Here is a 24,372-nt window from a genome sequence, read left to right as displayed (position 1 = left end):
GCTGAATTATTACCCAATCATTTTTAAACAGGTTTTTATTCTAGATCTCAGACACTTAAAAAATCCCCTGTATTCATATCTGCAAATTTGCTACAAAATCAATCCAAACAGGAAATGGCTGTTTCTGTTTTCTTTTGTTAATAAATCATCTTGATATTGTCATTTTACCTGAATTTTACAGAGTGGGAGTCTGCTAACTTCCCTAGGCAACTATTTCCCATCTTCTACGCTCAAAACTATAATTTTAACAAAGGGCAAAGCGCAGGAGATAAAAGTCTTTCTTTCATACGACCAAATAACAGGACTGGAAAATGACAAATATAAACTCCTACCTCCCTTTAACTTTCCAAGTTACAGAAGCTTTCAGTACCAATCAAACTCAAAAGCAGGATTCCCTCAGCACAAGCTGGACAAAGGATTAAGTCCAGATAAAGTGCCCATTAAGATCACGGTGCAGATCCTCCTGCAAACTATGCTAAGGCACATGGAAAATAAGGAGGTGATTGGTGACAGCCAATATGGCTTCACCAAGGGCAAATTGTGCCTGACAAATTTGGTGGCCCTCTACAATGGGGTTACTGTGTTGGTGGATGAGGGAAGGGTGACTGATATCATCTACCTGGACTTGAGCAAAGCATTTGACACTGTCCCACACAACAGTCTTGTCTCTAAATTGGAGAGACACGGATGGACCACTCAGTGGATAAGGAATTGGCCGGATGGTCGCACTCAAAGAGTTGCGATCAATGGCTTGATGTGGACACCAGTGACGAGTGGCGTTCCTCAGGGGTCAGTACTGGGACCGGCACTGTTGAACATCTTTGTTGGCGACATGGACAGTGGGATTGAGTGCACCCTCAGAAAGTTTGCTGACAACACCAAACTGTGTGGTGCTGTCAACAAGCTGGAGGGAAGGGACGCCATCCAAAGGGAGCCGAACAGGCTTGAGAAATGGGCCGTGCAACCCTCATGAAGTTCAACAAAGTCAAGTGCAAGGTCCTGCACCTGGGTTGGGGCAATCCCAAGCACAAATACAGGCTGGTCACAGAATGGATTGAGAGCAGCCCTGCCGAGAAGGACTTGGGGGTGTTGGCTCACCAGAAGCTGGGCATGACCTGGCAATTTGTGCTCACAGCCCATAAGGCCAACTGTATCCTGGGCTGCATCAAGAGAAGTGTGGCCAGCAGGTCAAGGGGGGAGATTCTGCCCCTCTACTCTGCTCTGGGGAGACCCCACCTGGAGTCCTGTGCCCAGCTCTGGAGCCCTCAGCACAGGAAAGACATGGACCTGTTGGAATGGGTCCAGAGGAGGGCCACAAAGATGATCTGAGGTCTGGAACACCTCTCCTATGAGAGAAGGCTTAGAGAGTTGGGGCTGTTCAGCCTGGAGAAGAGAAGGCTCCGGGAAGACCTTATAGCAGCCTTCCAGTACCTGAAGGGGCCTGCAAGAAAGCTGGTGAGGGATTTTTCACAAGGGCATGTAGGGATAAGACAAGGGGTAATGGCTTTAAACTGAAAGAGGGTAGATTTAGATTAGATATAAGGAAGAAATTCTTCACTTTGAGTGTGGTGAGGCCCTGGAACAGGTTGCCCAGAGAAGTTGTGGATGCCCCCTCCCTGGAAGCGTTCAAGGCCGGGTTGGATGGGGCTTTGAGCAACCTGGTCTAGTTGAAGGTGTCCCTGCCCATGGCAGGGGGATTGGAACTAGATGATCTTTAAAGTCTCTTCCAACCTAAACCCTTCTATGATAAAAAGATCTGAGATTAAAATAATGTGGAGTAAACTACAACTCTCATGATGCGTTGCTCATTTACTTAAAAACATTAAAAGAAAAGACTGACCTGGCCCTTCTTGCAACAAAAACATGAAAAAAATATTATTAATCGTTATTTGTATGTTGTACACATCTCATATTAGCAAATGGTTTAACAAGGTAGCTGACACAGATAAAAAGTCATTAAGAGAGTCCAAATTAGAAATACTACGCTAATGCTTTTTCTGCCGAAATAAATATTCCATATGTTGTATTAGCCTGCTCTGATTTAGTAGTCTATAGCTCCCAGCCAAAAACCATGTTTCAGAGGGATGCATTTTAGTAATATAGTAATATAGTAGAAATGCTGCTTGTGTATTAAAAAGACAATTAATTACCTTTCTTAAGGGCTCTAGTCCTGCAAATTGTAATCTTAGTGGTCCAGTTGGTTTCAACTGGGACCACTTCTGGTAGTAAGACCAAATTGGCAGGATCAGGCCACTATGAGGACTAAAGCACAATGTAAGTTCCTCTAATATGTTTGGGAAAATTATGATGAAAACAAACAAAAAAAAGCCATCATACTGAAAGAGTTTTATGTAACATAAAGGATATTCATGGAACTCACCAATACATAAAATAATAGACTTTTACAGCTCAATATTACCATGAGATTCTAAGGTGCAAAAAAGAAGGAATGGAAAAAATTCCTAGAAGTATTATCCAGTGTAGCACAGAGTTGTACCAACAACTTATAAGTTACTCTTTAAAAAAAAATCAGTGGCAGATGAAACCTGAAAGTGTTTTTCTTTAAATATAATACCTCAGTACATTTAATAATAAAAGTAAGCTCTACAAAAGATATCTCTTTTACATATTGTACAAAATGTAGAGGTTAGTGCAACCCACTAGGTCACACTTTTTTCAGTCACATACCAGGAAGACTTGAAATTTGAAAATTATGCAATTTCCACAGCTCATCTTCCTATTGGTAACAGATTCATGTTGTGTCCAATCATTTATGTGCATTTGTTTTCCAGTAGGAACCTCAGTTTATTTTCTATCTGTTTCCTCTGATGATGAACATTATCCAATGCTTTGCTTGTGTAATAAAATGAATTCAAAAACTATCAAAGCATACCAGCATTCTGTTGGCAGATGGTACTCCTCTGAAAACACTTGCTTTATTTAATCAGATGTGCTAAACGTAGAGCTTATTAAAATGTAGTTTATGGATGTTCTCGTCCCTGCTTTCTGATGCCATGGAGGTGAAAATTTGGGTTACAATATTCCTGAGTGCCAAACTGAGTCATCACGGTCAGTTTTGATTGACAAACATCCTGGTAGATGACAGTGAGTTGTGACCATGGTTGTAGCATATGACATACGTTTTGGAAACCATTATCTAATTTAAAAACAAAACAAAACAAAAAACCCCAGAAACAGAGAAAAAGAGGAAAAGAAAGGGAGAAGGCAAGAGAGAAAGAGACTGCATCTTCATTGTTACGTGTCAGGAGAATGGTCTTCTACCATACAAGGTTCTGTCTGGTTCTCCTCTTCTATTTCTTCCTCTACTTGCTCATCAAGAGGAATTTCAGTGTATTCTGAATCCTGGGTGCAAAGAGTCTTGGAGTCATTGCAGCTGGTGTCGTCTTCTACTTGACTTCCACTGTCCTTTTCGGTGTCTGTCACAGGTAGGAAACATGAGGGAGAAGAGGAGAGAGAGTGAGTCATGGTGTGAGAATGGACAGCTGATCTAACCCATGCTGGAGAATTGGCAGGCCAATGTTATTAAGGATGTAAGTCAATTCAAGTGGTCATTTGCAGATGAATTTTCTTACCTGAGTCCTGTCTGAATAGTTATCAAGAAGTAGGACACCAGAACTTGTCATTTTTTTTGTTTCAACCATAGTTTTTAAATCAGCCAATAGATTAATATGCTTAGACATGTCTGTTGCAAGTACCTTGAAAGAAACAAATGAATAAATGAATATTATGTAAATTATTCTACTGATTTTTTAAAAATCTTTGAACACAGAAATAAACAGTTCTGGGGGGAACCCAAAACTCCTGTATCTGAATACACCATAAATGTCTGAGTCCCGTATGTCATTAGTGTCCAAAATAATAAGTTTTCATTTTGATTAGTTTAAGAATACAACAAAAAGATTGTTCAGAAAGATCAGATCAGCCTAAGCTCATCACTAATTCAGTAGCAAATTTCTAACTGTGATGGTGAAATGGCATACACATCAGTATGAAAACAGCTTGAAGGAGGATTGTATACCTTCCAAAAATGTATAGGTGGTTACTGAAACTGAAAAGAACCCACTATTCATGTTCGGACACTAAACAATAAAACTTCAAACTTTTACTTCATTAGTTATGGGTCTAATGACATGCAATTTATCATAAAATGTTTCTGTGCTTTATTATTCAATTTGCTAGCACTATGGAAAAGGGACTCTCAAACAGAACTCACAATGTCAATGACCATTTTCCTCAATGATTGCCTCTGCTTTTTGGTCAAATTCTGGAAAATGTCACAATTTTATTCCTGCAGCAGCTTGAAGCCCACAGCTGAGTGATGATTATTCAGTACTGATGAGTCATTGTACATCAAGGCGAGTTCAGAATCTGCAATAACAGTCACAGGGCAGAATGACACTAAAGCTTATGGTTTTTCAAATTAATTACATTCATAACAAGATTTGCAGACGAACTTTTAGAAACAGAGTTGCTGTAGTTCGCACACTATCAAAAGTTACAAAATTAATTTAACAAATCAAGGCAAAGTATGTTGAGGAAAACAAAAAAACAGCTTTGCAGTGAAGCATGTACACATACCTGGAGTGGCAAGATAGAAAAAATAGAAGTAAGGTTGTTGGCGTGGGTTACGGATCTGTTGTAACGATGTGACCCCAATATGAGTATGATCGTACACCTTTATTAGTCAGCAAAAACAAGGTCTACATAGCAAAACTATTACAGCATCTGAATGGTTAAAACCCCAACCCATATATAGACAAAACTACTGCAACTCGTTGTGATTGGTGCAGAGCTGCATCTCGAAGTGAAAACAGTACTGTGGCAGGAAACAACAACGTGGCAGGAAGGAAGTGACAGTGTGGCAGGAAACGGTGACGTTCCCCCTGCTCCAGTGTCCCGAGCTCGTCGCTCTCCCTTCCCAGCAGGGTTCCATGTCAGCCGCTCCCAAGGCTCACCTCCGGATCGGAACCTTGGTTGCTCAACGCACCAAACTATGTCCCCTCTCATCCAGCCAGGACTCCACATAAGGTATTTTTCAGAATACATTTTCATATCTGCATGAAGTCACATGGAAAATATTATATTCATAAACACACCTAAATTAAAACGCACACTGATGTTTCCTCTTCTCATTTCTCCCTCCCATCACAACTACTAAAATTCAATTGTTTAAGCCAAGTTGCACCTATCCAGTACTCAGACCTGGGAATACACAGCTGAGTCTTTGCAGCACATCAGACAGAGAGTACACATCTTGGTTTTCAAACCATGTCCTTCTGCAGATAGCTAAGGCATTCAGATGCCTAGCCAATCAGGCCTAGGGGTCATTTGTCCATGACAACAGGATGTTTTGAGAGGAGGCTGGTGGGATGGTAACAGTTGCGCTTCTGGTCTTTTTCTTGGAAGGTCACGTGGCTTGAAAATGCAAACAGTGGCCTTGCCTACTGCCTCATAATTGAGCGAGACCAATGCCTGATGCTGTAATGCTGCCTTCTCTAACAAAAGTATTCTTATCTTGGTCACTCCATATGGCTGTGAGAATAACATACACCTTCCTAGCAATGCCTGTACTAAGGCACACACACAAGGTCTGCATTTGTCTGCTTAGGCCCACTGAACAGCCAGCTCTGACAAATAAAAGCAGTTGCAATTTTCTGCACAGCTTTAAATTCTACCTGGGGATACCACATAATCAGCTTGCTTATGTTTTAAGACACAGTTTGAAAATGATCTGTCATCAAAAATGAGTACTTTTTATGCAGTTACACTTGTCGTGCTGATATTAATTTCTATTAATAGAAACAGCTGTTCTATACTAAATCTAACCATATGTAAGTCTATTCTACTCTTTGTCCTCTTTATCTTCTTTTACAGCAGCTTTGTTTTAAAATCCCTCTAGCTCAATGGAGTGTCTATAAAAGCTCTGGTCTTTGGATTTCATTAGCCTCATTATGCATTCTCCTGCTGTTTTCCTCTCCTGTCTTGAATACATCGATCTTGTGAATCAGGAAACCCTTCCTCCGCCTTTCCTTATCCTGATGGCAGCAAAACCATAATAGCAAAAAGAAAAAGAAAGCAAGTTTCTCAAACAAACTCTCTTTCATCTTTCACAGAACATTTACAAAGCTTACCCACTTGTTATTTTTCTTACAACGACAACAGGCACTGGTTTATTTTCCTTTCAAACAGCCTTCTGACGAGCCCCAACTGCAAAACACTCAACATTGCCAAACTACTTTGGAAGGGCTGGATATACACACAGAGCCTAAAGTGTGCTCACCTTTGTAATGCAGGTGGAAATGGAAGAAAGTTCCCCCTTGGTAATCTCTGTAACACATTATAAGCCTCAAAAGTATTTGTCTGGAAGGACAGAGGTACAAAGATCAAATAAGCATCTCCTCTGATGCTAGCACAATTCATATTTGTTTGTTCTTTAATAGCATTCAAGAGGGATCAGATTTTTAGACAACTGTGTAAATAGGCTTTAAAACCTGAATTAGGGAAATAATATTCAGAAAGATCACGAGTCATTATAAAGAATAAGCTGAAATATGGCAAATATGTACATATTTTAAGTAACTATAAGTCTATCACGCTTTTAAAAGTGTATTATTATACTTCTTACTGAAATGTTAATACACTGTAAGGTTAACTGGAAAACAAAAACAGATGGAAGCAAATGATCTTCTAGAGGTTAGGAAAATTTGGGATTTGAGAGACTTCATGTGTGACTTCTGTACAAGCCATGTGGGCATTGATTCTTAAGCTGTCATTGAAAATGATGGGGTTTAGGTAGCTAAATAAATCTAAATTAGATGGTTTTATCTCTGTGTCTGTCCCTACAGTTTCTTCTTTGTACACATAACTCAAAAGGGATAAAATCCCTTTGTCTCTTTTCAGCTTTGCAACAGCAGTTCCAATTAATGATGTTACTTGATTGACATGGAAGCCTTCTCTATCAAAACCTGAAGCGAGACATTTCTTCTAAGCCAATAAATAAGCAGCAAAATAATCACTCCTAACTTAGCTGAATTTCAACTGTCTGCCTAAAAGCAAAAGCTTTATGTATTGCAATTGATCCCTTCAACCAGCCAGTCATCCTGCTTAAACCTGAACAACTCAGTGGTTTCTCCACAGCACCTCAGAGCCACCAATATCACAGAATCACAGAATCACAGAATGGTAGGGGTTGGAAGGGATCTCTGTGGGTCATCTAGTCCAACCCTCCTGCCGAAGCAGGGTCACCTACAGCAGGCTACACAGGACCTTGTCCAGGTGGGTCTTGAATATCTCCAGAGAAGGAGACTCCACAACCTCCCTGGGCAGCCTGTTCCAGTGCTCCGTCACCCTCAGAGGGAAGAAGTTCTTCCTCATGTTCAGACGGAACTTCCTGTGCTTCAATTTGTGCCCGTTGCCCCTTGTCCTGTCACTGGGCACCACTGAAAAGAGCTTGGCCCCATCCTCCTGACACCCACCCTTGAGATATTTATAAGCATATATTAGGTCCCCTCGCAGCCTTCTCTTCTTCAGGCTGAACAAGCCCAGCTCCCTCAGCCTCTCCTCGTAGGAGAGATGTTCCAGTCCCCTCACCATCCTTGTAGCCCTCCGCTGGACTCTCTCCAGTAGCTCTTCATCTTTCTTGAAGTGGGGAGCCCAGAACCGGACAGAGTACTCCAGATGAGGCCTCACCAGGGCAGTGTAGAGGGGAAGAAGAACCTCCCTCGTCCTGCTGGCCACGCTCTTCTTGATGCACCCCAGGATGCCATTGGCCTTCTTGGCAGCCAGGGCACACTGCTGGCTCATGGTCAACCTGTCGTCCACCAGGACGCCCAGGTCCCTCTCCGCAGAGCTGCTCTCCAGCAGGTCCACCCCAAGCCTGTACTGATGCATGGGGTTGTTCCTCCCCAGGTGCAGGATACTGCATTTGCCTTTGTTGAACCTCATCAGGTTCCTCTCTGCCCAACTCTCCAGCCTGTCCAGGTCTTGCTGAATGGCAGCACAGCCTTCCGGTGTGTCTACCACACCTCCCAGTTTGGTGTCATCAGCAAACTTGTCGAGGGCACATTCTAACTCCTCATCCAGGTCGTTGATGAAGAAGTTAAACAACACTGGGCCCAGTACTGACCCCTGGGGGACACCACTAGTTACCAGCCTCCAACTAGACTCAGCGCCGCTGATGACAACCCTCTGAGTTCTGCCATTCAGCCAGTTCTCAATCCACTTCACCGACCACTCATCCAGCCCACACTTCCTCAGCTTCCCTAGGAGGATATCATGGGAGACTGTGTCAAAAGCCTTGCTGAAGTCGAGGTAGACAACATCCACAGCTCTCCCTTCGTCTACCCAGCCAGTCATGTCATCGTAGAAAGCTATTAGATTGGTCAGGCGTGATTTCCCCTTGGTGAATCCATGCTGACTACTCCTGATAACCTTCTTTTCTTCCACTTGCTTGATGATGGCCTCCAGGATAAGCTGCTCCATCACCTTTCCCGGGATGGAGGTGAGGCTGACCGGCCTGTAGTTCCCTGGGTCCTCCTTCTTGCCCTTTTTGAAGACTGGAGTGACATTGGCCTTTCTCCAGTCCTCGGGCACCTCTCCTGTCCTCCAGGACCTCTCAAAGATGATGGAGAGTGGCTCAGCAATGACATCCGCCAGCTCTCTCAGCACTCGTGGGTGCATTCCATCGGGGCCCATGGATTTGTGGGCGTCCAGATCGCTTAAGCGAACCCTCACACAGTCCTCCTCCACCAAGGGAAAGTCGTCCTCTCTGTAGGCTTCTTCTCTTACCTCCGGGGCCTGGGATTCCTGAGGGCCAGTCTTAGCACTGAAGACTGAAGCAAAGAAGGCATTCAGTAGCTCTGCCTTCTCCGCATCCTCCATCACCAGGACATCCGCCTCATTCAGCAGCGGCTTCACATTGTCCCTAGCCTTCCTTTTGCTGCTGATGTACATGAAGAAGCCCTTCTTGTAGTTTTTGACATCCCTTGCCAGCTTCAGTTCCAGGTGGGCCTTGGCCTTCCTTGTCGCATGCCTGCATGCTCTCACCACATTCCTGTACTCTTCCCAAGTGGCCTGTCCCTCCTTCCACATTCCATGGACCTTTCTCTTCCACCTGATCTCCGCTAGAAGCTCCTTGTTTAACCATGCAGGTCTCCTACCTCCTTTGCTCGATTTCTTTCTCAGGGGGATGCATTGCTCCTGAGCATGAAGGAAGTGTCGTTTAAAGAGCGACCAGCACTCATGGACCCCCCTGCCTTCGAGAGCCCTGGCCCACGGGATTCCTCCCAGTAGCTCCTTGAAGAGGGCAAAGTCAGCCCTCCTGAGGTCCAAGGTTTTGATCCTACTTATCGCCCTGCTTCCTCCACGCAGGATCCTGAACTGCACCATTTCATGGTCACTGCAGCCGAGTCTACCTCCGACTTCCACATCCTCCACCAGTCCCTCCTTGTTTGTTAATACAAGGTCCAGCAGCGCGCCTTTCCTTGTTGGTTCCTCCACCACTCGCATCAAAAAGTTATCATCGATGCTCTGTAGGAACCTCCTGGATTGAGCCTGCCTAGCTGTATGATCTTCCCAGCTGATGTCAGGGTGGTTGAAGTCCCCCATGAGAACCAGGGCCTGTGACTGTGAGGCTGCTTGCAGCTGCCTGTAGAAGGCCTCATCAACCTCCTCCTCCTGGTCAGGTGGCCTGTAGTACACACCCACCGTAATGTCACCCTTATGAGCCTGTCCCTTAATTCTAACCCATAAGCTCTCAACTAGTTCCTCATTTGTCCCCAGGCCAAGCTCAATGCATTCCAGTTGCTCCCTCACATACAGAGCAACTCCACCACCTCTCCTTGTTGGCCTGTCTTTCCTAAGGAGTCTGTAGCCATCCATGACATCATGCCAGTCATGCGAGCTGTCCCACCACGTTTCTGTGATGGCGACCAAGTCATAGCCGTCCTGCTGTACAATGGCTTCCAGCTCCTCCTGTTTATTGCCCATGCTACGTGCGTTGGTATAGGCACACTTGAGCTGGGCTGTCAATCTCACCCCTGGCCTTGGCACGCCAAGCCTGGGCTCATCCCTAGTGAGCAGGGCGATGTCCCCTTCCCCCTTCGAACCTAGTTTAAAGCCCTCTCAATGAGCCCCGCCAGCTCGTGGCCAAGAATTCTTTTTCCCCTTTGAGATAGCTGCGATGCACCTGTTGCCAGCAGGCCCGGTGCTGTGTACACCTCCCCATGATCAAAGAAACCAAAATTTGACCGATGGCACCAGTGCCTGAGCCATCTGTTAACCAGGTGAGTTTTCCTGCCCCTTTCAGTGCTGTTCCCTGCCACTGATGGGATGGAGGAAAACACCACCTGCGCCCCTGATCCCTCAACCAGTCGCCCCAGTGCCCTGAAGTCCCTTTTGATGGCCTTGGGACTTCTTTCTGCTATCTCGTCCCCGCCAACCTGCATTACCAAGAGGGGGTAGTAATCAGAAGGCCGCAACAGACCAGGGAGTTCCTTAGCAACATCCCTAACCCGGGCCCCAGGGAGGCAGCAGACTTCCCTGTGGGATGGGTCCGGTCGGCAGATCGGGCCCTCTGTTCCCCTCAGAAGGGAATCACCTATGACAATGACCCTCCTTTTTTTCTTAGTTGAGGCAGTTGTAATTCTTGGGGCTGTCTGACTCGTTCTAGGCAACCCCCCGGATGGAGCTTCACCTACACCCACATCCTCTATGGCCAGTCCCTCACATTCCAGAGCCCCATACCTGTTGCTTAAGGGCAACTGGGCAGGTGAGGGAGGCCGGGGGGAGATTCGCTTGCCACCCCGAGCAGGGACCCGTTTCCATTCCCCCCCATCTCTTAGGTCCCCTCTTTCTGCTCGGTCGCAAGAGGGTAGGGGGTTCTCTGCTTTCTGTGGAGCTGCCTCCTGCTGCCTCTGCCTCAGGGAGGGCAGGGAGCGGCTCCACCAGTCGATCTCTCTCTCACACTCCCGGATGCTCCTCAACCTCTCCACTTCCTCTTTCAGCTCTGCCACCAGGCTGAGCAGATCATTCACCTGCTCGCACCGAACACAGCAGTTGTCTCTGCTGTCTGCCGGTACGAGCGCCAGGCTCAGGCACTCCCTGCAGCCAGAGACCTGGACACCTGTGTTCTTTCGTGGGGCCTCTGTCTGGGTCCCTACACTCCTTCTAGCAAGAGCTTTACCACGGGTGGTAACCATGGCTAGAATATCTCCTGGAAGAGCGATGCCCACTACTTGATTAGCCAGGAGGGGGACTGCACCCTGCCTGTCGCCTTCCCCGCTCGCCCTGCCTGCGCGAACTGCCGCGCGAACTGCCGCGCAAACTGCTGCGCTGCTCCCGGGCTGCTGCGTCGCCTCTGTTTGCCGGCTCTGTTCACCCGCGCTCCCTGGGGGCTGCTCTTATCCGTGAGGGTGTTTGGCCGCTGTCACACTCGACTCCGCCCCCGCTGAGTCAGAGCTGCCGCTCGTTGGCACCTCCCGCTTTCCCGCTCGGGGTGGTGGGGGGTGGGGGGGCTGGGGTCTCCTCTCTCTCGGCGCTTTTTGCCGCCTCGCCGCTGCGGTTTTGCCACTGGAGAAAGGGTCCCTCGGCGCGAGCCTCTGCTCCAGAGCCCTTCACCTTCAGTAGCTCATATATCCTGCTATTCAATTTCTGATTAAACAAACAAATAAAAACTTTACTTACATATGCCTGCTCTTAAGAATTTGGGTATTACACACTGTTTTGTGCACAAAGTTTGATCCACTCTCTTCCTGTACCACACTGCTGAACTCTACTGATTACCAATACACCACCAGAAATCTAGAGTCAATCCCAATCCTCCTCCTTGCAGATGAGTCACCAAATTAAATGTCAGAACAGGAGCTCCCTTCTTCAAACTATACTGCTGATATGGGGTCATATTATTTTAGCACCACTGCAACAGATTCACCCAAGTGCAGGAATGACAGCATCTATAAATGCACAACCAGACTGGTCAAATGTGCAGCCCTAGTTATGTTTCCATTTCTGTAGCTTTTTCTTCTTATGTGCTCGGATTCTTAGTAGCATTTCAACTTTTGTACTTCTGGGTCAGTTATTGTAAAAGGAGAAGTCATTGGATAGCAAAAGAAAAAACATTGTATGACAGAACTTGCACTGACTTACAATGTGCTGCCCACTTACAATAATATCATACGCCACTGAAATCAAAGCAGATTACACTGGGGCAACAAGCCATTCAGTGAATGTGTCATGATCAGGTTCAACGAAGCTAATAGTGTTTTTCTTCTAGTAGAAGATTAAAGACGAGGAAGTGGTTCATGCAATGCTGCAGAGAACAGCCTTGAGGAATGCAGAACGAGTACCCTGGGTTTCAAATTTAGAGACGGCATTAGGGTCTCATTTCACTAGGGCTTTTCCTCCACACGTGGAGCGCCAGCAAGAGACTCACAAAAAAAGAGGAGAGGTTTGCCATAGCCTTCAGGGACGGGCTGAGAAGATTCAGTCCAAGAAGCATGAGTATGCAGAGATCAGAAAACAAATACAGCAGCAAGGGAGAGACAGAGATGGGCCTGCCAATCTGCTAAAAAGAAACTTGTTTTCTAAATTTCTTAAAAATGTATGGCTATCCTTGGTCATACCATATGCTTCTGTGGTGGTGCAAACTCCCCCCCCCCCCCACCTGGCAATCCTGGAACTAGCCAACCTTGCATCCTTGCTCATAATGAGAAGGCATGACTGGCCATTTATCTAAAAAACAGCCACCATTGTATCCTTGCTTACACTGCAAGAATAGTTAGCTGGCGTGACTGGCCATTTGTCTTGCCTTTGAAGGAGAGCATCGAATCGGGACGACTTGGCACTTTCCTTGTCTTTGTACAAGAGCAGTGAGTTGGGCCAATTAGGCACCCCCTGACCTCACCTGAAACTCCTGATGCCTGGAGTCGCACCTGCCTGTTAAATGTCAGAACTGTACATTCTGGGTAGTACTGGAATTGTATAGTTTCTGTCTAAATATCAGGATTGCATCATGTGGATTGTGACCAGGTGTTATGGTTTGGCCGCGGCCGGCAACAAAAGTGCCACATGGCCACCCCTCCCCCTGCCGGGATGTGGAGGAGAATGGAAAGAAAGAGGCAGAAACTGGTGGGTCGGGATAAGGGTAGTTTAACAGAACAGCAAACAAAGGGAACAGGAACAATGATACAGATAAGGAGAAAACACAACACAAACTGCACAACCCAGAGAGCCGCTCTCCATGACCACCGCCGCACGCTCCCGAGCCATGAGTGAGTTCCCGCTGCTCAGCTCCCCCCCACCGGAACCCAGCATGACAGTGTTATAAATGACAATGTGCCATTTGCATTATCTTTTTCTTTATTAATATTTAAGGCAATAAAAAGCAAGCAAACAGCGCTGGGTGCGCGGGGAGTCACTGCTCCACCAACACGCACACCTTCTAATGGCACCAGCGGTCTTTATATCCTCTCCGAGCTGTTCGTTTCCACGAAGTCTCCTCCTTCTCTTGATTCTCTGTGCTTACGTGGCATCATTTATTGATGCATGCGTCTTATGATGTTGGTGGTCTTTATAGTTCCTCTGGTGGTCTTCGGGATGAAGAGTCTCTTCTTCCTCGGTGTCCTCTAAATGTCCTTTGTTGGTGCGCTGCCGCAGCCTCCCCGCCGCTGCCTGCTCATCTTGCATAAGCAATATAGTTAGCCCAGTCTCAAACCATACTGGACTTCTATCTTGCACAAGCAATATACGTTAGCCCAGTCTCAAACCGCACTGGACTTCTATATTAGCCCAATCTCAAACCCACAGATATCCTATTGTTCCATGCCTTAAGTAGTTTTGTTATTTCACATTATGCTAGTTTCCACAGTTGCACAATATGTGCACTTGACATGAATCATCTTCTAGTCTATTACAACAGCACATGGTATGGAATTCCCTGTTCTGTTTGGCCAGGTGTGGTCAGCCCGCCCAGCTGTGCCCCTTCCTGGATTCTGGTGAAAATTAACCCTGTCCTGGCCGAACCCAGGACACCAGGACGGAAAATTACTGATGCCTAAATTCAATCATCTTGAGACCCTATAAACAGCAGTACCAAGGAAGGCCCTTTGAGCTCTTCTGGTCCGCAGCAGACTGCGCCCAGTAACTCCCTCTGAGTGGGACGCTTCTCAGAATACGTTGCGAACTCTGTCATCATTACCTGGGCTGATCTACAGGGATACCTCACTCCTTGAGGCTTGACGTTCACCTGTTGAGAAAAGATTTGAAGTGAGTATTTCACTGAACTCGAGGGGAATTTTTAATAGGTACCTTTAACTATGCATATTGAATGATTGTGTGTGTGTGTGAATGAAATCAAAGCATTATACCCTACTACTGTGACTGCAATAGTAAATTCTTTTTAATCACTCTGTAAGTGCTAAGTTAAACAGTGATTAATTGCTGCTAAATTTCTGTGATTCTCTCTCTCACTAAACTGTGAATACACCATGAATTCCTGCTAAACATATCCTTTAGACATAAGCCGTTGTGGTCTAAGGCCAGGTCTGGATCCAGCCACACCTAGACTCCTCTCTGAGAAGGAGTTTAGAAAGCAAGAGGGTCCATTCTGAACCTTATGACTCAACAGGAGGGTCTCCCTTACCCCTTACACTTTTCTTTTACCTCTGTATAAATAATTCCACCTCAATCCTACCTCGATTTTGTATTCCATTAATGTAATAAGTAATAGAGTGAACCTTGGCAATGAACTTTGTAAAATCACATTTTCTAAAATCTTAGTAAAGTCTTTTCTTGCAAAAACCTTTGACGGTGATTCTTTAAGTGACCTAACCACTCATTCGCGACAGCTTCCAATATAAACACAGAAACTGTTTTCCTCCTTTATTTGATATTTTATTTAATCTTCCTTCATTTTTCTCCTACAACTTTATTTATTTAATGCAAACCAACTAACTTCCAGGAAAGAGACCACATGCAACACACTGAAACAGTGCCAGGATTATAGTTCATGTCTTATTAATTTTTGCTAGAGAGTACTATGTATATTATTTCTAAAGTTACAAGCAATGCAAAATAATATCCAGTTAAAAATACAAACATCTAACCATTTACTGAGAAAAGGTACAGATAAAAGCAAACAAGTAATGAACTGCGTATTTTTCAGGTGCTATGTGCAGATCTTGCAGCAAATTTCTGAGAAAAAATACTGAACATCAAACTTACTTGTGTTGATAAGAAACTGGTTTGAAACCCCAGGATGATCTACATCATGTATTGCACTGGCAAAAATTGCTGCAAGAATCTCCAAATCAGTAAACACTGTCTAGAAAATAATGAAACAGAAATGACAATCATGAATCAATGAAAAAATGTTTTCAATAAAAAGGACTCTACTTTGAATCTAGATCTGAACAAGCAAAACACATTTGGAATGTATCAGAAATCTTAGGAGATTTTACACATAGACTATCATAACCTTTTCTAAAATTGTCAATTACACAGAATTTCATAAACATAAGTTTGGCCATCAAAGTAAAACTATCCTTACTTCACACTGACAGCATCATTCAATTCAGTAACAACTGAAGGTTTTTTTCAGCTTCAGTCTGTAAATAAATCCACTTCTATTAGATCATTAAGTACAGATTTAGGTTTCTAACCTACAGCACAAATTTCAGTCTGAAAGGTGTGAGAGACTACAAGGCATCTTACTTAACATTTACTGATTTTTCTTCTGTATGAGATTATTAGGAAAATAGTAACAGAGAACTGCAAGGGACCTGGTGTGTCACTGAGTCCAGTCCCCTGTTGTCACAAGCACCCACGTTATATAATTGCTTTCACAACTGATCAAGAACAGCTCAGAAGTGTGTAGGTCAGCAGTGGCACCAGGCAGATATTGCTATTTTACTGGCTAAAGCTCTGCTGAGAACAAGGCCATGAAAAACAATTGATCTGGAAAACAATCCAAAAATGCTACTATCAGTTCAACTGTTTGGTGAAGCTAGTGGTGATTTAAGAACATAATCTAATCTTCCTTCTTGAGATAAAGAAAATCTTTCCCAAGAGAATTCCTGAGTCTTCTGAAGATCAAGACCCGTCAATAGTCTTAAGGTCCACTTATAACCCTCTTGTTAAGGAGAAGGTAAAGCAGAAGCATTCAGTAACATGAAAGATTGGTCATTATGAAAAACAGTCAAAATGCAGCCCCCCCCTTGAAAATGATGGAAAAATCATTCTGAACTACTAAAATTTCAGCTACTTGCTTTATATACCTTTTTCCAACAATTTACTGGGATATATTAATGTTTGCTATACTAAGGGCTGAATTGTGCTTAAAAAGGGGAAAGTAATCTCTATATTTCTTTCACTTCATTTTGCTTCAGAGATTTAAGCACTTTCAACAAGAGAATTACTCAGAAAAGAACATATGAAATGCTATTGTTTTCCAAATAGTATTGAAATATTTAAGAAAAAAAAAAAAAGAGATAGTCCAGTGAAAATTTAGTACATGTTCCACTCTACCTGAGAAACAAACACGAAATAGCCTTTCAGGATCAGAATGAATATGAACAAGGAAAAACAAACAAACAAACAAACAAATAGTTCTATTGATGGAATCCCATTTTAACATTGTCTTTCCTAAGCAATTCCACTAACTGGTTTATGAGAGTCCCATGTGGGAAATAATGACAGAACAGGATGTAGTATTAATAATAAGATGGTGGAAACAAGTCATGCATTGTGTTACAATGAAAAAGGTTATGACAGCACAAATCTGCAAGTATAAAACCATGATTTAAAAGAAAAAGATGTGACATTTTCTGCACAATATTTACATGTAAATAAACTTTGATCCCCACAAAATATCTTTAGAAGAGTACAATTCATGAAAGAAATGTCAAGATTTCTTTTAAAAAATACTGCAGAAACTAAGATCTTTAACATTTAGTTTAGAAAAGTCTTAGTATGTCTTTTTCTCTCATGCCTGCTTCTTTCCCACCTTAGCATAGTTTATCTCTAATGCTGGGGTTGATAGCAGGATATGGGATGACTGAACAACATCTGCAGCACGTATGTTATTGTGATATGCCACATCTGCATGGTAATAGTCTTCTAGGGTCATCAAGTAAGTTATTAAAGTGTCTATTGGAATTTTAAATGTTTTTCACAAGTCCCGTTCCTAGAAAAGGAAAAGAGAAACAATTAAGATTACAAAGCACAGAAAAATCTCTAAGACAAGCAAGTATGAATGGCTACTGCTACTTGCCTGAAAAATGGTGTGCATGACTGTCAAAGGTCTGTTTCCAGATAATTCTGCTACTCTGAAAACCTGAAGGCCCTGTCGCGTTAATTTGGCAGAAAATAAACCCCCTTGCTTTCTAACGCTCTTCACCGAAGTGAGAGGCTAGGTGCGGCTAGGTTTAAATTCTGAGTGATGTCCAATTTGCCACTACCAGTCCAGTCGCGTTTAATATGTATATTAAACTACCATGATTCTGGATACACTAATAGCAGTCTGCACCTTCAGTCCAGTCTTGCTCATGAACTGGCACGGCCGCATTTGGTCGCGTTCAGTGAGAAACTGTGACAATTGGCTACTTAAACAGTGCAGTTTTATTTGTGCAACAGATATATAGGTTTTTTGAATTGCCGGTGATAGTGACTGTCTGCAAGAAAGCACGTGCAAATATGAAACGCGTGAAAAGGTTATAAATAATACAGCCTGGCTATAGTAACTATTCCCGAGAAAAGCGCTTAGTTTAAGTCTCACCCAAGGCATCCCAAGGAGGGGAGAAGCAAGGCTCAGCCCGTCGGCCGATCCTGGTTGTCGGAGGCACTCTGAGGTGGAGTTTCCCTTGACTTGCTCACAGTGTTATCTTCTTTTCCTCCAAAGATCTTTTTCTCCGAAAATCCCCCATTTCCCTGGCTATTTTTATATCCTTTCTATCTTTAAGGTGGAGTTTGAGTGACTGTAGTCATACATACCTTTTATCATGATTGGTGTAAAATTCTCTCGCTTCACATTTAAAGGTATATTTTACGAAAAATCGAGAGCACAGACTCGAAGAGGGGTGGTCACACCTCAGAGGCAGGTAGCCTTTGGGATGGAGGTGTGTTTTGGTATTAAAATGATATTAAAACAATCAAAGTTCACATAAGGGTAGCACTTTGGCAAGGTTTCGAAAACCTGTTGGCTCAGGGGGCCAGATGAGCTGCTTATCAGTTCTAGAGAATCATTTCTTCCCGCTGTATCATCACGGAGCATGGCCACGGAGTCTCCACTCCGTTCCATCCTCTATGGTACATTGCAGGGAGTTGCTGTGTTAGTGGATTCCTCGCATGCCTGCTGCAGCTGTGTCCCATCCTCAGAGCTCCTTTTGATTTCATGCTTTTCCTCAATGGGTGAACACTGCTACGTTTTTCATATAAACCTTAATTTTCAGATGTAAAACCTTAATTTTACTAATAATTCCACAGGCCCCATTTGTTCACATCTTCTAGTTCCTAGAACAGAATCAAGCAACAGACATGTTGAAATTCAACACACATATTCTGGCGATTTTTATTAGAAACAGCTACAAACAGTAGACTCATGAAGATTCAGACCTTGCCACTGTGAAAATTATATGCTAACTCTGAAAGGGGGAAAGCTGCTGCTACTGATCTTGTAATATTTCAATCTGCAGCTACCGACTTTCTAGATTTTAATTCATTAGGCAGGAAATAGTGCCTCTTTTAAATGGATTGCTCCAGAGGGAAAAATACTACAGTATCCTGAATGAGCCGAACTGACACACTTTGCTGTCTCACTGCCCAGTGACAGCAGAGTTCAGCGAGGAGGAAACCTCCAGAGAGAGATTCTGTGGTTCTGCTGCTGTCTCCCTGATTCTCACAAACAGACTCTTCAAATAAAGGGGGAGATTCCTGAAAACATAACGATAGGCATATTTCAAAATGCAAAAATCTAAAATTGAATGAATAATCACTTTATGCCAGTTTTAGATTATTGCCAAATGGTTAGCTGCTGGTGTGGAAATCACAGGAAACATCACTTAAAACAAAAACACAACTGATGTACATAAAACGATTGTTGCAGTTTGGCCGTGGCCGGCAACAAAGGGCTGTGGGAATCGGCTGGGCCACAGGCAGCCTTGACGGTCTTGATGGAATAGAGCCATATCTAATTATTTTGTGCACCTGTGGTTGAAAAACAGGAGGAAAGGAACAAAGAAACAGGATGGGAAAATCCAACTCTTCGATAAGTGTGAAGGTCGTGTGAATGGACACATGATGACCAATCAGAAGAACAAAGGAGCTACATGCCAAAAGACCCTCACCAATGAGACTCTAGGGGTGGGGGACAAGGGGATATAAAAATGTTATGATTAACCATTAAAGTGCTTCTGCTGCTGCTTCTGCTTCTGCTTGCTTTTGCTTGCTTTGTGACTGCCGTAACTTATTGTGGCGTGCTGCCACAAAGGGCCACGTGGTCGCTCCATTGCCCCTCCCCCTGCTGGGGTGGGGAGGAGAATGGAAAGAAAAAGGCAAAAACTCGTGGGTCGGGATAAGGGCAGTTTAACAGAACAGCAAACAATGGGAAAAGTAACAGCAACAATACTGATAAGGAGAATATACAAAACAAACAGTGAAACAGACAGAGCAACTCTCACCACCTGGTGCCCCACAGGCTCCCAAGACGCGACTGACTTCCCCCTGTTCTGTTTGGCCAGTTTGGGTCAGCCTACCTAGTTGTGTCCCCTCCTGGCTTCTGGTGAAAATTAATCCTGTCCTGGCTGAATCCAGGATAACGATATAGCTTAAGAGAGGACCTGCAAGGATACCTTTAATGCTATATACAGTTGCGCATTTTCAAAAAAACATAGGGCTGCTATATATTCTCATTCCTCTGATAGTATATGGTATGTTTACTATTAATTCCTCAGATATTATTTATGAATAAGCAGCTTTATTAATGCATATAAAAACACTAATTTATATTCCATCTCTAGACAGCAAAGCATCCTGATTATGTGGAAATTAATTCTCATGGCTTGATTCTGATTTTATTTGTTATTCTTCCATTTCACCCGATTTATATTATTTCAGGTGAGACCAGCCTTGAAATCAATGGTTCATCTCTGATGAAATATACCTGCACCTTTTCTAGTCCTCAAGAAATTTTCCAGCAAAACCAGGAAAATCCAGAACAGATGTTTCTAATGTAAAAGCCTAGCAAAAATGATGATTTAAAAACACCTTAGAATAAAAGAAATAACAAAACAAAAAAGGGGGCTCTTGAAAATATATGTCCATTTTTTCTTAATTGCAATGGTCATTTTCAATGAAGACATTGAAACCAGGCAAGGGTAGCAAGTCCATTCCTAATTCATAGAATGTTACTGTGTTTGCTTCTTCACTTCACTCTTTTTTCCATTTATTTTTTTAATTATCATTTAGCAGCCTGCATTTACTGGACACCTCAAATTCCAAATAAATCACAGTGAAGAAGAGACTGTGGAAATGTCACCAAGCTTTAGCCTGCAGCACCAAGGTCCCCGATTTCCCCCACCATACTTCACTGCTCTCCTCATACAGACAATCAAAAAAAGGGGGAGAAGGAGCACAGCAGCTCTTAACTGGTGCAAACTGACAGCAGATGAGGAACAGTGATTCATGTTCCTGCTTTGACGTTTATGGTTTTGGTCATATGAGCAAAGTTTAGACCCATTAAAGGGAGGTTCATAAGCTGAGTTGTCAGAATAACTCAAGTGAAAGGAAGTGTCTGTCTGAATGACTTTAGATCTCAAAGGAATTCCATGGGATTGCCTGTGCTTTTGCAACTATGAACACACAGGGCAAAGTATCCTGGGGCCATCTGCACATCTAGAAAAGACAGCTTGCCATTTTGACCATGGTTATGCTATACTCATTGATGTTTTCTGTTCATAGGAAAATAGGTTAATTACACCGAAAAAAACCCCACTAATATATAAACATACTCAATGTAGGAGCCTTAATTCTTACACAAGGAATATATTTGTTGTCATTATGAATAACTTCATAGATGTCACGTAGCCCTATTTGGGTAAACAGTCCATCTTTTTCTGAAGAAGAAGAGTAAAAACCTGTTTTTTCATGACACATTCCTAACTTTCAAATGTGAGAAACTCTGTAGATGTTCAGGAGATAGGTTATGTATTTAAAAAACAATTAATTAACTAGATTCATTAAAATTTTCTATGCAGAGAATGTTTTCCCTTTTCACACTGTTGCTCAAAATCTATGTACTTAAATTGCATATTTTGAAAATACTCTATTTAACTCTTTCTGCTCAAGACTGAGGTCTTATGCAAAACGCTGACAGATACATTTCCTTACCCTGTCAAAAAGAGCCTTAAGTTTTCAAGTAAAAGCAAGCAGAAACTGATGTATCAGTGTTTTCATTTAGCCTAAGTGGGTTATCTTCTCAGGCAACTGTACACTGTGAATTTCAGGGCTCCTGAAGCTGTGCAATATTGCTTCTCCATAACAGAGGCTCATCACTTTCTTATTGTCTGAAACCCTGTTGTGCTGCAGTTCAGGCACACTACTGCAATCATGGGTAAACTGAACAGTCACATTAAATGATCCATATAGGATATGGTAACAAGCAGGATAAAATGTACTTAAAAAACCCACTTCTTTCAAAAAAACACAAAAAGCCCCAGCTATGGTATCTCACACAAATAAAACAAGCTGTATCTTAACATGTGTGACTGACACTTTTTAAAGTACTTGTTATCCTAATTTAGATGCGTTCAGCTGTGCCTCCCCTTATACGCACAGACTTTATGAACCAATGGTGATTTGCTCAAAACATGTTTGAGATTGGTATATTATCTTTATCTTCAAGTTCAAAATCAACAGTATGGAACTAAGTTTTATTAATTTTCACCAGTTTTAGCAAAAAAACATATACTGTCTTCTGCAAAGCCATAGAGGATGAACCATACTCTTTGTAATATTGTTAGGCTTTTCATAATGCTCACATCCCACCATGCAACCTCTTGAGCCACACAAATTCTCCTGGCAGTAGTCTATTCAGATGTTGACTTAGCCATATTCATCAACCTTCTCATGCACAGGCAGGAAACACCAAAGCCTCAGAACTGTGTGCTACAATATTTTATGAGGTTACTTGTGCTTGTGTGCTTCCAGCACACTGAAACCTCTTTGCGGTAACTTTCATTGTGTCCATAACGGAAATACAGTAGAAGAATTCTTTTTAATATATGAGACAATTAACTTATTATATATTTATTCCTTAATATGGTAGCAATATAGTAGTTGTAATGTTACATGAAAATATGTATATTAATATTTACCTGTAAATACACGGACAGATAAACCACATACACAACTGTTTTGGTTTGGCTGGGATAAATGCCAGGTGCCCACCAAAACTGCTCTATCACTCCCTCTCCTCAAATGGACAGGGGAGAGGAAATATGATGAAAGACTCGAGGGTCGAGATAAGGACAAGAAGAGATCACTCACCAACTACCATCACGGACAAAACAGACTGAACTTGGGGAGAAAAGGGAGCTTAATTTAGCAGCAATCACATCAGAGTAGGATAATGAGGAATAAAACTAGATCTTAAAACACCTTCCCCCCACCCCTCCCTTCTTCCCGGGCTCAACTTCACTCCCGTTTCTCTGCCTCCTCCCCCCCCTCAAGCGGCACAGGGGGACAGGGAATGGGGGCTGTGGTCAGTTTATCACACGGTGTCTCTGCTGCTCCTTCCTCCTCAAGGGGAGCAGGACTCCTCACACTCTTCCCCTGCTCCAGCGTGAAGGTTCCTCTCACGGGAGACAGTTCTCCACAAACTTCTCCAATGGAAGTCCTTCCCACGGGCTGCAGCTCTTCACAAACTGCCCTAGAGTGAGTCCTTCCCATGGGGTGCATTCCTTCAGGCACACCAAGTTTCCAGCATAAATCCAAATATTGCAAAGACAGGACTTACAATAATATTCAACATTTAACAGACAAATTCCCAAGCTTCAGTTTCAGGAAGAGTACTCTCTTTTCAATTCAGGATTAGAAAGGACACTTTCCCTTCTCGTCAGGGATATAGCTCAACGCTGTGAAGATTTTACTATGACTAACAAATAGGCAACAAGAAACAATACTGGAAGAATGCCTTTGCCTTATTAATGGTTCACACTCAGAACTTTTTGGTCCAGTGATCAGAGGTTCTCCCTGAGAATCCCTCGGTGCCGGCTGGAGGTCCTGCAATCCCTCGGACCATTGAAGTTCAAGAGCAGCGTCCTACCTGGGTACCCAAAATCTATTACTAGAAAGCAGCAAAAGAATTAACTTCCTAAAACTTAATGTTGGAGTTCTAGAAAGCAGGCATTCTTTACTGCAGTACTGAATGCACAGGGAATAGTACCACTCAAATGTGTGTACCGAAAAGACACTCCTATTAGATATTTATGCCATGCTAACATACATAATCATTACATTTCTGCGAAGTACTTATCATTCTCCATTTCTCCCCCCCCCTTTTTTTTTTTTTTTTATATATTAATGTCTTTTGTACATGCATATTGGCACCTCTGGGCAGTTGTCAGGAGCCCTCAGGTGAAGGTTCATCCTTTTCCTCACGGTGTCTGCTAGTTGACCTTTGCTCTTGTGCAGACGCAGTTCTAAAATCGCGTATACCGTGTCCTCCAAGATTGCTTCGTTATACAAAAGCTGTTGTGGGAGATAATTGCCAAATATGCAAGGAATGTATTAATTGGTGTGGGTGGTGCACCCACTGCAGTCATCAGAGTACTTGCGTTTGCTGTAATTTTTTCAGTGTTCCCTGTGTAATAGGATCATCCAGAGTGGATCTCTTCTGCTTCCATGTCAGAGGTTGCTCCCTGAGAGTGAGCATGGTCATCTCTGGCATCGGATTCTGCGTTACGTTCTTTCAGCTCATGATATAGCTTCACATATTTTGCCGGTAACCATCGAGGGCCTGTTGAAAGAAGAACACACGCATACCCTCTTCCCCACATTATTAGTTCTATAGGACTTGTCCACTGCGATTCCCCAAATTCTTTATACCATACCTTTGGTCGAACCACAAATGGAGGGACCATCCCGAATTGACGGTCAGCTGCTGTTGTAAATAATTGATCATCAGAACGATTTTAAAAATTAAGTACATTAACTGTTCCTGTGGGGTAACACTGCCCATAGGATTCCCCCTTTTTTGTTTATTTAGCATAGCTTTGAAGGTCCCGTGGACACTTTCAACAATGGCTTGTGCAGTAGAAGAATGTTGTATACCTGTAGTATGTTGTATACTCCAGTCCTGTA

At 43.2% G+C, this 24,372-nt stretch overlaps 1 pseudogene; it reads right to left on the bottom strand.

Moving 5' to 3' along the window:
• Positions 1-202: 202 nt before the first annotated feature.
• Positions 203-20,934, bottom strand: LOC142365485 (3',5'-cyclic-AMP phosphodiesterase 4D-like; annotated as a pseudogene).
• Between the last annotated feature and the right edge of the window lie 3,438 nt (positions 20,935-24,372).

Source organism: Opisthocomus hoazin, chromosome W, assembly GCF_030867145.1.
Source record: "Opisthocomus hoazin isolate bOpiHoa1 chromosome W, bOpiHoa1.hap1, whole genome shotgun sequence".
Classification (NCBI taxonomy): Eukaryota; Metazoa; Chordata; class Aves; order Opisthocomiformes; family Opisthocomidae; genus Opisthocomus; species Opisthocomus hoazin.
This window is presented reverse-complemented; position numbering and strand designations above follow the sequence as displayed.